This window comes from Perognathus longimembris, chromosome 4 (assembly GCF_023159225.1).
Source record: "Perognathus longimembris pacificus isolate PPM17 chromosome 4, ASM2315922v1, whole genome shotgun sequence".
Classification (NCBI taxonomy): Eukaryota; Metazoa; Chordata; class Mammalia; order Rodentia; family Heteromyidae; genus Perognathus; species Perognathus longimembris.
Genome location: NC_063164.1, coordinates 23,009,063 through 23,022,378, shown reverse-complemented (window position 1 = coordinate 23,022,378; position 13,316 = coordinate 23,009,063).

The window sequence follows — 13,316 nt, the reverse complement described above, 5'->3', positions numbered from 1 at the left end:
GGCTGTGGCTCAAGTGGTAGAGTGCTAGCCTTGAGCAAAATAAGCTCAGGAACAGTGCCCAGGCCCTGAGTTCAAGTCCCAGGACTGGTAAAAAAAAAAAAGGTGGGAATGTGACTTAGCGGTAGAGTGCTTGCCTAGTATGTATGCACCAAGCCCTGGGTTCAATTCCATAGCACCACATAAACAGAAAAAGTCAGAAGTGATGCCCTGAGCTCAAGCTGCAGGACTGACCAAAAAAAAAAAAAAAAAAAAAGAATCCTTTGCTCTGAGTGTCCTTCTTAATTTTAGGTATATGGATTTTTTTTCAGAGAAAAGTACTATGTAACTAACAATTATACCACCATACCGCTGATAGTAGACTGGTCATTATTAGAGAATGACTGAGACATATGTTCCTGGCCAATATAAATCAATAGAGGAGACTGTAATTCTCATGATTTCCCAGAACACACATGAGAGTTTATCTGCTCTTTTCTTGCTTCATTCAAGACATGTTTCTCTGGAAAGAAAGCATTACACTGGATATGGTAGCCATAGGACTGGTGACAGGCTCTAGAGGCAGAGCACCTGCCAAGCAAGCACTGAGCCCTGAATTCAAAAACAAAATTAAAGAAATGTAGTAGCTCAATTTATAAGATGCTCTGGATGCATCATATGAGTATTTTGCTGGGCCATCCAAGAAGACATCAGCCCCTCAGAATTTGCAGTAGCCACAGAACTGATGCAGGCTTCTGTATTGGAGGCCTGTCAAGGATGCTGTGCTTCAGGAAAAGCAGTGACTTCAGTTGAAAGGAGATACAGTGGTTGATGTAGAAAACAGCTAGACCACAACACTTTCCCAATGATCTGAAAAACCCAGCACTTTCCCAATTCATTCAATAGGACCTACCAGCCAAAAGCACTGAAAGCCAATTACTTTATAAAGCTAATGTTTAAAGCGGCTGAGATCTAGTGGTGAGAGCATCTAAATGGGTGTCAGCTCCAGCTGTTCCCATATTCCAATGGGAAACTGTATTTCCCTCATGTCTTTGATAATACTAGCAATTTTTTAAACTTAGAGTTAAAAAATCATTCAATTACACAAGATAGGTGATTCTAGATTTTTATAAATAAGACAGAATATTTTCCTTTATAGTGATCCCCATTCTGCTTGTGATTTCAACATGTAGTTGCTAAGTAGTTAAGGAAATAGTTTTTGCTTAATTCCCTGTAAATATTATTCCAATATCAGAATTAGCTGGGTAAAAATGCGTAAATGGATGGCTTTTATGACCAAGCAAAGATATACAATGTCACTCTCAGGAATAGACGTGGATCCTACAAGGAGAGGGAAAGAAAAACAATAATAAAATAGCAATGTAAATGACAACTACTAAGGTAGTAAATAATTCCTTTACCATGACTCAGTCATCCTGAATTTTTAAAATATTTGCTTTAGAGAGTTTCTTTGCTGAGAAGTGTGGGGTGTGGGTGGGTGGAATACTACATTCACCCATTTTCGGCAGTTTTTCGACTCCTACATCGCTCTGATAAAGGAAACAGAAAGCTCTCCAGATCCAGGCACCAGGCTTTCAGGGATTTAAAGGAAGTGCAGAATGACATTGATGAGAGTTGAGTAGTAACCAAGATCTTCTTTATTTCTGGAAACCGAAAACTTTTGGCTTATACATAGGGAAGAGGGAGTGAATGTGTAGGAAGTTGTGATCAGTAGGAATGAGTTTCTAATCTTTGAACATGTAGCAAAGATTGGGCAAAAGGAACAAAATGATCACCCAATTTTTGTCAGTATGATAAGCACTTTGTGACACAGAAAGGGGAGTTCTGATTCCTGGTTAGTAATACATAAGAAATGGAAGGAAAGGAAGGAAGAAGAATAATATACAGAGAATAACTTCTGTTCACAACAAGAATGTGTGTGTGTGTATGTGTGTGCATGCATGCATGTATGTGTGTGTGTGTGTGTGTGTGTGTGTGTGTGTGTGTTGGTACATAGACTTGAACCCAAGCTCTCAGTTGGTTTTCTAGCACACAACTGGTACTCTACCCCTTGAACTCCACTCCTAATAGATGGAATCTTGTTACTGGATGATTGCTATGGAAGTCCCAACCCCCCACTTGGCCTTCTTGGTTACTGTCTAAGCATGGAGGTGGAAGCAACTTCTTATAGCATTATAAGAGTGGAAGGGTAGGTTTCCACCAGACTTCACTGAGTAGGGTACAAGTGCAGTCACAGTATTATTTATAGTGTTTTGCTATGGTGGGGTGATGATGTAAAATATTTCTCTTATGTGAAGCTTTCTCTTTCCTAGTCCTTTGGTAAGAAGACCAAGCTTTTGTTAGGCATCTTGTTGCTAGATGATGGTTTACAGGTTGCTCTGAGTATGATATATTTGGGACCCCCCCATTATCAAAATATCTATCTTTATCATCTTAACAACAAAATAGGAAAGGAGAGTATGTTTTTTTATATGCATTCCATTATATTCTTTTGTATGTGGATATCCAATTTTCTCCATTTTCTCAACATCGTTTCTTTTTTTTTTTTTTGCCAGTCCTGGGACTTGGACTCAGGGCCTGAGCACTGTCCCTGGCTTCTTTTTGCTCAAGGTTAGCACTCTGCCACTTGAGTCACAGCGCCACTTCTGGCCATTTTCTATATATGTGGTGCTGGGGAATTGAACCCAGGGCCTCATGTATACGAGGCAAGCACTCTTGCCACTAGGCCATATCCCCAGCCCCTATGTTGTTTTTTTAAAAAAAGGAAACATCCGATTCATTTCAAGTTGCCCACTTCTATCCTCCCAACTCTAAGTTGGCCAGAATTTTGGAGCTCCCTCATCTCTGGCTGTGTGTAGGCTTCTTTCTACCTGAGATGATCCATGTTGGACAGGCCTCTGTTCACATCATCCACCAGTACTGCAAGATTGAAATTCCAGCATCTTTAGCAGTGGTGTTGAATCCAGCAGCCAGGTATTATATGTTCTGCTGCCCATCATGAACAATGGGTCCACAGAGACTTAAAGGGAGTTACTGTTACACATGCTCACTGTACCAGGAGTTGGTGGGAAGGTGGCCAAGAGGGTATGCTTCTACAAAAACAGACTTGAAACACTTTGTTACATATTTCTGATATTTTTGCCCTATAGAGATGTCAAGGAGAACATCTATATTATTTACCATGGGTTACTCCAGTTATCAAATATATTCTATCAGTGAGAATATTCTGCTTCTGAAATACTTGACTTGAAAAAAGTTTGTTTGGTGTTATAGATGGAATTGTCTTCTGAAAGTTCATATGCGGGCTGGGTGCCAATGCCTCAACCCTGTAATCCTAGCTACTCAGGAGGCTGAGAGCTGAGGATCACAGGTTGAAGCTAGCCCAGACAGAAAAGTCCCTGAGACTCTTATCTCCACTTAAACTACTCAGAACAAGCCAGAAGTGGCACTGTGTGATCATTTAGTAGGAATGATGACAGAAAACTGTGGAGCTCCTTTTATGCATTAAGTTGATATATCATTCCATGATATAGCTATCATATATGTGGCAAATATATGACATGTATTAGCTATGTATAGCTCTAGAAATCTATGCCCAGAGAATATAAAACACTAAACATATAGTATATATTCCCACAGTGGCAAATAGTTCTCTGAACTCAATAATCTTATCTCTCTTTTTCCTAGGTACATCTTGTTCTTGAGTGTTTTATAATTTTAATTATATTTGCAGTTCTCATTAGGAACCCAACTCTTCAAGTTTCCTGAGTACTTGAAAGAGAGCCTACTGTTTTCTCTAGGTAATTCTTGACAAAATAAAAAATTTCAACAGGCAAATTCGTTCATAAACACAGCCTTTAATCTTAATTACTCAGATAAACTTAGGAAACGAAATGAACATTGAATATGTATTGAGTCCTTCATCTTGGAAGTACCATTAGGCTTTACATAAGAATCATGTCAGTGGAGTTTTTGAAAGCATCAGTAATAAAGCATTTAGATCTTTGAGGTCTAAATTTATTAATGGTATGTCTGAGTGGCTGCAAATGTCTTCAACAAGGGAAATAGGCAGTAATATAACTGACATTTTTGAGTTCCGTAGAGATCTTCACCTAGTTCAAGCATGGCCTTACATAGTGCTCCTAATCTATAAAAGCATTTCAAAAAATGCTCCACAAAACCATAGTTCCATGAAAAGTAATAGAAATTTCTTTAGAGGAAAGTTTTATCTGTGGTGATTTAAAAAATTCTTACTGAGAAGACTTCTCAAATTCTAAGTGCATTTTGATTTACAAGAATGGACAGTGCATGCTCATTCAATATATTGTATTATATCTAGTCCCTTGTAATGCACATCATGGGCTCTCTTCCTGTAATGCATACAGGGACATGCCGACGATGATTTCTTTTCTATCTAAGCAACATTTTACATTTTTCTGAATCCTAATGGTTCTTATCCTGAACCCCTGTTCTCTGACCTAACTTGTATGCCATATAACTTTCAGGCTGAGGTTTCTCTTTTCTCATGTTAATCACTCCATTCTGTTGGTCTCAGTGAATAACCCATGTCCCAGTACATTAGTAAGCTTTCACATGTGGTTCAAATGACCAGAGCAGATACCATTTCCTCAATAAAGGGATGCTGTGAGAGTTAGGTTAGATAAAGACAGGTCCCAAGATAGTGGTAAACAGCTTATACGACTCCCAATGTCTACTGGGAATGTTCTTCTAGGTGTCTGAAAGAGAAGATAAAAAATTTAACCTCATGAGTTTTACTGGATCTGCTCTCTGGTGACTGCTTCTTCCAGGCCCAGTGAAACCCACAGACTCATTTTCTCTATTTCCAGATTCAAGGTACAACTGGTTCTCTCTCTCTCTCTCTCTCTCTCTCTCTCTCTCTCTCTCTCTCTCTCTGTCTCTCTGTCTCTCCCTCCCTCTCTCTCCCTTTCTCTCCCCCGCCACGTGTGTGTGTGTCTGCATTAAAGTTCTACTATAAAAGTAGGAAGTCTTTCTCATGAGGTTTGACATACATAAATACATATGTATATTATATACACACATGAACATATGCTATATATATGTTATGAGGATATTAGAGGGAGTGGGGTTGGAAATGAATGACCAAATGTGAAGTACCATAATATTTACTTTCTATGAATACCAGTTTCCAGCAAATACATTCACTGTAGACAACTATAATACTCTCTGGAATCAATTGGCCCTTTCCCATGTATTTACATGCTTGAAATAATGGTGACATCAAATAATTTAAGGCTTCAGTTTTGTTATTAATCATATCATCAGCATAGAAACCATCATCATAGTCACACACATATACACTATCATCCCATCACACACACACACACACACACACACACACACACACACACACACCATAAGAACATGAAAAAACACACACCATTGACCATGGGAAATCAATGAGAGCATTTGTTTAGGTGCACCCTTTGGATTATACAATATATACAACATATACAAGGATAAACTGATTTGTTTCTGGAGTCCAACTTTTGAGCTTTATTTGAACTATCCCCACAATATTGAAATCCATAGACTTTTTAACTTAGCTAGAACTAAACCATATCTCATGGATCTATAAATGTACAGATAAAGTATAATATATTACAAAAGTCTGATATATTCTTTACAAATGGCCTGCATAGTTTTGACACTTTTAGTGGATGATATTTTGGCTCAAGATGATAAGTTGATAAGGCAAGTGCTAAGTTGGCATTCATTCATAATACTCCTGGACATACTATATTTCATAAAAAATTTACATAGTGCCACGGATGAAATCTCTATAGCCTCAAGAGATAAAGAAATCATTGTTCTCTGGCAGTGCATGAGAAGTGTCTTGTGTTATATATACAAGGCATAAGCAAAGGAAAGGGTGAATAATGTGCACAGCTTCGTCACTGTCTCACCATGAGGATGACTTCTGAGTCATACTCTGACTTCTGATGCTGTTCAGATGCAGAGTGGTTTAGCATTTCTCTCGCTTTGCCAACTACTGGAAACCAGGATTTACTCAGCTTTGTTCTCTCTACAATTTAGACTTCTAGCCTCATTAGACAAACAGCTTATATAATGCTGGTATGAAACAACCCAGCCAATTCTGAATTTTCCAATCCTCTGAGGAGGATTCTGAAGCTTGAAGAGGGAGTTCATGCCTGAGAAAACTATGAAACTTATAGAGGATTTCTTTGGTATTTCTTTTCCTTTTTACCTGCACTTTAGAAAGCCAGACTAATAGCAGGCTTAGGGAACCAGTTTATCAGTTAAATAATTTCCTATCATCTAGGAAGATACCATAAAAGGCACTTCTGATACAGTGTCTTTCATAATTTCAGTCACAAGGATAGTGTGGAGTGTCAGTCATGAGCTACTCTTTCTTACTAATTGGTCCCTGCTTTTGTTTGTTTAAAAGAATATCACATAACACTTTTCCATCCTATTAGATGAAATTAAAAATGAGCCAAACAGCTCTGATTGCAGCAAACATTTGCTGCTGAGTCCTGAGTGTATGAGCAAGAAATTTGTCACCAAATGGCGAGATTAAATATTTAATAAATGTACTTTGTTCGTCTCTCAGGCCATGTGCCATGAACTTACTCTTCCCAGTCCTACAGCGTCCTCTGGAAATGATCTCTAAAACGATAAACACCTGTTAATTTACATCTGACCAGTCTGTATGTACCATGCAAAGACAAGCTCAGTATGCACACTCCTTAAATGATTTGTCTGAGACCAGCTACTCCTGAATTGCTAAACATTTGAAATGAATATAGAAAGTGGCAGCTGATCCGTTTAAGCTCTTGTGTTTTGATCTCAGGGTTCATAAAGTTTTATTGGGTCAGAAAGACTCTGGTCTTCATTATGTTGGAAACTTGCCCTTTTATAAAGACATGGCATCAAGCATCCAAAGGTCATAAAAAGGTTTTAATTGTTCAGAATTTTCCAGAAATCAGGTAACCAAGACAGGATTGGGATTTTGAATTCAGACCCTCCAGCTTGTTAGGCATCATTCTTACTACTGACCTATGCCTCCAATTCTGATTCACACTCAATAATTTTGAAATAGGTCTCTGCCCAGGTGTGAGTCCACTGTTTTAGGCTTCTTGGTAGCTTAGTAGTTCTTCCTTGGGAAGGGGTCTCCTGAACTTTTTCTCCTGCCTAGGCTGGCTTTCAACCCTTATCCCAACAATTTTGCCCTCTCCCCACAAGCACCTAGAATTACAGTCGTCAGCTCCTGGTACCCAGCTTGTTTTTTTCCCTAAAAAAACAAAAACTTTTAGTTTTGAATGAGAATTTTTTATTTTAAAAAGATTTCTTCTTATCTTTAAGTAGTTGTACAAGTGGGTTTTAAATCAATCTACCAATTTATGAGTATAATAAATCTCAATCAGTTTTACTCAATCCCAGACATCCCAACTTCCATTTTTATATGTATAATGGGAATTGACTAACCACACAATTTCCTAGAATTGTAGAGATCCTATAGATATGAAAGATCTACCCTATGAAATAAGGGAACTCTGGCAATAGAGCATCTCAGCAAGACCATGAGGTGTATGAGAAAGTGGTCCCAGGCACCCAAGGTGTATCAGCACTGCAGTACGTGGTACTTAAGATAATGAGTTTGGTCTTTAACTCATGCCCCCTGCCTGATACAAACTGACAATGTAGGACTCTGCAAGGGATAGTCAGTGCATGCTATTGAGTGGCAGATCTATGTGTTTAGACACCTAGGGGAAGCTTTTATAAACAAGGTTCTAAAATCAAAACAGCCCCTCCCCCATTCCCCTGGCTGGGATCGTGGCCTCTAGTGACCTTTCCCTTCCGCGGGAGCCTAGCCGACCTGGTGGCTGCCTTGTAGCCAAAAAATACCGTGGTTGTGGCCAGGCTGGTGCTGGCCCTGCTATGGAGAAACCCAGACCCCACCCACAAGAGTCTCAGCACTGGAGTTGCTCCAGATCGCTGAGGAGGGTTAGAAACCTGCAACAGACACCCGGGGAGAAGAGGGAAGACCTGGGGCAGGCAGAAATGGAAGAAGGGTAGTCCATGCCAAGGAAGCCACAAGAAGAAGACAAGGTTAGACACCATGGAATTGTGGTGATCATGGGGCCCGTCCATACATCCAACCACTGGGCCCTTTACACTCCTGAAAATTATTGAGAACCAAGAGATCTGTTGTTTCCATAACCTATAACAATCTTCATTGTACTGAAATTAAAACTTTTTAAATATAAAAAAATCAAATAAAATCTAAACAAATCAAACACAAAATGAGCATCTACTTATAATGAGGAACTGAATCAACATAAATCGATTCAAGAAGTTAACACATAATAAGTATCCCACAAAGTTAGCAAGTAATAAGCTGTGGAGAAACAATAATAATTCTGTCTTTAACAGAGCAATCTACCTTGTTCAAATCTAACTCCATTTTGTCTACTGCCTGCTTACTCAAAGAGGGTATTATTGTTCAATGGTAAAGTGCTCACCAGGCATGTGGATTAAATCTTCAGCACCCTAGAACACACATCCTTCCCTAAACCAAGTTCTGTACAAAGAAGTGAAAATATGTCATCTTTCTATTCCTGGATTATTTCATTTAACATGATGTCTGATGTCCACCTATTTTGCCTCAAATGACAGGTTTTATTCTTTTTTATAGTCAAATGATATTTTATTGTGTATACATGCTAGTTTTGTTATCCATTCAGCCATTAATGGAGGCTTGTTTAATCCCAAAACTTAGCTATTGTAAATAAAGCTGTAACGAACATGGGATGTATGTATTTCTTTAATATAATATCATTTTCCTAAATCAATTACACAGAGAGTGGAGTAGTTTCCACTTAAGACTGGGAAGGAGAGGAGGAAGGAGATAGAACAAGGTTAGAAGACGCTTCTGAAACACAATTAGCTAGATGGAATTGGGTCTAAATTTCTGTATGTTAACTATAGTCCTACGATGACCTATAACCAAATTTCCATTAACTAGAGAAGAGGAATTTGAATGCTTCTCATGGTAGAAATGGAAAATGTTTGAGAGAGTGAAATGCTAATTTCACTTGCTGAGAATATGTAGTTATCTTCTCTCCTACTTCTCCAGTGTATTAATTTTTAGTTTGTCATTATTTACTATTCAGTAGAGGTTCATTTTTGCTAGACCTATGCTTTATAAATTCCACATCTAGCCTATGCAAGAGAAATGATTATATAGTACCTATTTTCAAAAATTCATTATAATACGTATGCATTACTTTCATCAGTCTCAAAATTTTGGAATGTATCCCAATGATAAACGTTGAGTACAGTGACTTGTGGTTTGTCCTCACAGCAAAATGCTATGCAACTATATGCCATTGAGGATGAATGTTCAACTAATCACAAGATGCATACTAATCTAAAAGTCATCTGCCTGGAAGCAGATATAAAATAATTTCAACACTGTGCAATTACACATATAAATGACAAAAATTGGCAAAATTAATCTATGGCTTTAAAATCAGGGTTGCATTGTCACCTAAGGGAAGAGAGAATGGATAAAAAGAAAGAATAAGGGTCGTTCTGGGATACTGGAATGGTTCTATTTATGTGCACTATTCTATATGTGGTTGTAAGGGATTTGTGCAAGTTTACCTCTGAAAGAACTATGTGTGTTGTACACTAATCAATCTTACTAGACTCATTATTACACATTTGAAATTGATAAAGTCATTTTTGATATGGTGTATATACTTCTACTATATTTACCAAACATTATAAAGCATAATGAGTATCTTTGAAATTTAAAGAATTTGTACACAATTTGTTTCCTGTAATTTTTTGTGCTAATATTTCTAAGCATGCTAATATCCAAACCAGAGTGGCTTTCTGAAAAATGTATGGCTGAAATACAAGTTATTTAAACAGTAAATGTAATTGAGCTATAATCAAAGAGATATTTTCTCTCAGTTCCTGCAAATAGAAATAGAAAATACATGGATGGCAAGGTTCCCTGTTCTGAGGGTTCTAAATGTGTTTAAGGAACAACTGTGGTATTTGTCTTTCTGTGACTGACTTATTTCCCTCAACACATTATCCTGCACCTTAGAGGAATTTCTGGCCAATATAAGGTCCACAAATCATTCAGTATGCGATGGGACAGACACATGGACTACTCATATGCTTGTCACTGGCTACCTGCAGCCATATTCTTGTTCTGATAATTTCTTATGGCCTAAAAATGATGTTGTATATGTCTGAATGGCCCTGGGCAGAATAAAAGCTTCACAACTCCTGCCTAGGGAAATCCAAGTGTCACAGATGGCATGGTTATGCTTTAAAGAGAAATGCCATATGACCTTACTCCTGTAGGAATGCTGTACAAGTTAATCTTATAGAAGTTGAGAGTTAGAATTTTGGTCACCAGGGGCTGGGAAGAATAATAAGATAAAAGGAGAGGTCCAATATTGGGTACATTATTATTATTTGATTAGAAGAATGAGTTCTAATATGAATGTGAATGTGGCTCACAATCATGCCATATACACCTTAAAATACTTAGAAGGAAGAATTCTGAATGCATTTTCCCCAGAGAAATAACAGACCTTTAAGGTGAAGGATATGCTAATTATTCTGATTATATTATTATCCAATATATATTTAAATAAAAGCATAGTATCGCATTGAACCTCATAAATATATGTAAACATAGGTGTAAATATTTTGTAAAGACAGTAACTGTGGTGGAAGAAAGAATACTGGGAAGAGAGTCCAGAAGCAAAATGCAGATTGAGGAACTATGCCTCAAATACTCTCCAAGTACGTTTTTACTTTTCTCTGTTCCCCTTTTTTATAAAGCTTAGTTCCTTTGTCTACCTGTCATCCTCCACTTCCTTTATAGTATTGGGTTATTTTGGTCTTCTCCATAATGCAAAAAAAAATTCCATCCATTCTAAGTACTTTAATAATTACATTAAATATATTTAGGCATTAAGTTGAAAGTTGAAAAGAGTTATATTTATTCAAGTGAAATCTCTATGGCAGAAATTCTCCCTATGGGAATAGCTCAAGGTTCAAAGTCTGCAAAGTGTAAAGTAAAAAGTTTCATAGAAAAATTTGAATTTATTAAAATATCCAGAAGTCATGAACCAAATTAACCTTTCATTAAAAACTAAAAATTCACTTGATGTTGAATGTTAAGAAATGAATTAAGGAAAGATTGCGTTATTAATTTTCACAATGATGCTTACAATAATCTGTGATCTGTCTACATTTTACTGAAAATACTTGCCTCTGTTGAGACTCATTGACTGTAAGTGATACCACAATTTTTTTTGAAAACTCTAAAAGTTTTGCCAATGAGACCATAATATTGAGCTTAGGAGAAAGTCTCTTCTCCCACTCTAGCTCCATAAATTATTGAATATTCTTTGAGAAGAGAAGGGTGCTCACACAGTGAAACTGCCATGCCAATGATGGTTATCATTCTGGTTTCATTCATCCACACAGGAGGTAGAAGTTCCAAGGTCATGGACCATCATTACACACAGATTCCTGTGTGTAAGATAGCTTGCCTGTGTCTCCTACACTGACCATGTTCTTGGTCCTGGTTTTCAACATAATTTTAATGAAGAGTAACTTTAGTATATGTGTCATTATTTTACTAATTCAAATAAAGCTTAATAAGAGTTAAATCCTTTGGAGACATACTCAGCTAGCAGCATTCAGTACAATTGGTCACTCTTCCATGAAGTAAATTCCTTCACTTGGTTTTCAGACACCATTTCTTCTCATTTCCTCCCTCTCTCCTCTCCTCAGTCCCCTAGTATGTCTTCTGATCTTCATCTCTCAACATTGATATATGTGTTCCTATAATCAATCAGTCTTTGCAGCTGATATTTTTCTGTTCATCTTTCACATTGTAATGATCCTATTATTATCATGGTTTAAATACAATTTGTAAGTCAGTGGAAATACGTATTTCCAAATTAGACTTCTCCCTTCCACTCCAAATTCATAGATGTACACTAGGAAATTGATATCTCCATTAAATGTCTAATAGATATTTAACATATCCAAACTGGGCTTCTGTATGCGACCCACAATATTCATTTTAACAGTGTCCTTCCTTCCTTCCTTCCTTCCTTCCTTCCTTCCTTCCTTCCTTCCTTCCTTCCTTCCTTCCTTCCTTCCTGCCTCTCTCCCTCCACTCCTCTCCTCTTCTCTCTTCTTCTTCCCTCCCCTCTTCCCTCCCTCCCTCCTCCACTTCTTTCCTTCCTTCATTCTACATTTTCTTATCAGAAGTGAGATTTTGAACTCAGGATGGTGCCTTTGCCAGGCCTGTCTCTCCTACTATCGCTAGCCCCTTTTCTGCTTTAGTTATTTTTCTGATAGGAATTTGTGCTTTCTGCCAAAGTCACCTGGGACTGTGGTACTTTTCCTGAATTTTCCTGAGTAGCAAGGGGTGTGTGTGCGCGCGTGCATGCACGCGCACATTATCATCACATCAAGCCTAATGGTTCCTTCTAAATGTTCACATATTTTACTCATTTTTAGCAGCCTTTCATGGTTACCAGTTTTTAAAGCAATTTATTAACATATATTAATTATGCAAGGCAGGGTTCATTGGGATATTTTCCTAGAAGTATACAATTTTACCTTCATCAATCCCCCTCCATCACTCTCCCACAACTCATACCCTCCACTGTCAAAACAATTTTAGCAGGATTTATTCTCCTTTTTTGCTTGATTATAAAGTGTGAGGGCTATAGTATAATGAGAAAGTTGGGAGGGAAAAGGAGAAATGAACAAATATAGAAAAAAGAGACCATAACCATTCTATCAGCTTCACTTTGCTTGCATCATAATTTTGAGAAATGACAAACACAAAAAGAGTTAGGAGTGAGATTTTTTAAATACGCAAGCATTGTGCTCTCGATTAGCCTATCTGAGGGGTTGATTGTGGTGAAGAGCCACTGGTGAAATCACTGCCAAGTCATTCACACAGCACGGTGCAGAACAGACATCTTGACTCCAACAGGTTGTCATTATTCATCTCCTTTTTTGTGTGTGGCAGCATTAGTGATTGGTTGTAGCACAAGGCCTCTGTCACCTTGTTCTTATCATAAGTGATTCATTACTTTGTTCAGCGAGTATTCACCACGTGTTTCTTTATCCTAGACAGTCCAATTTTAAGCACTGGGAGGAAAAGCACGGCAAAATAAAATATCCTTCGTGTGGAAACTGCATTCTATTTGATCTTGGTTGGGGTTGAAGTAAAAAGAACAAAAGGCCCGACACTACTC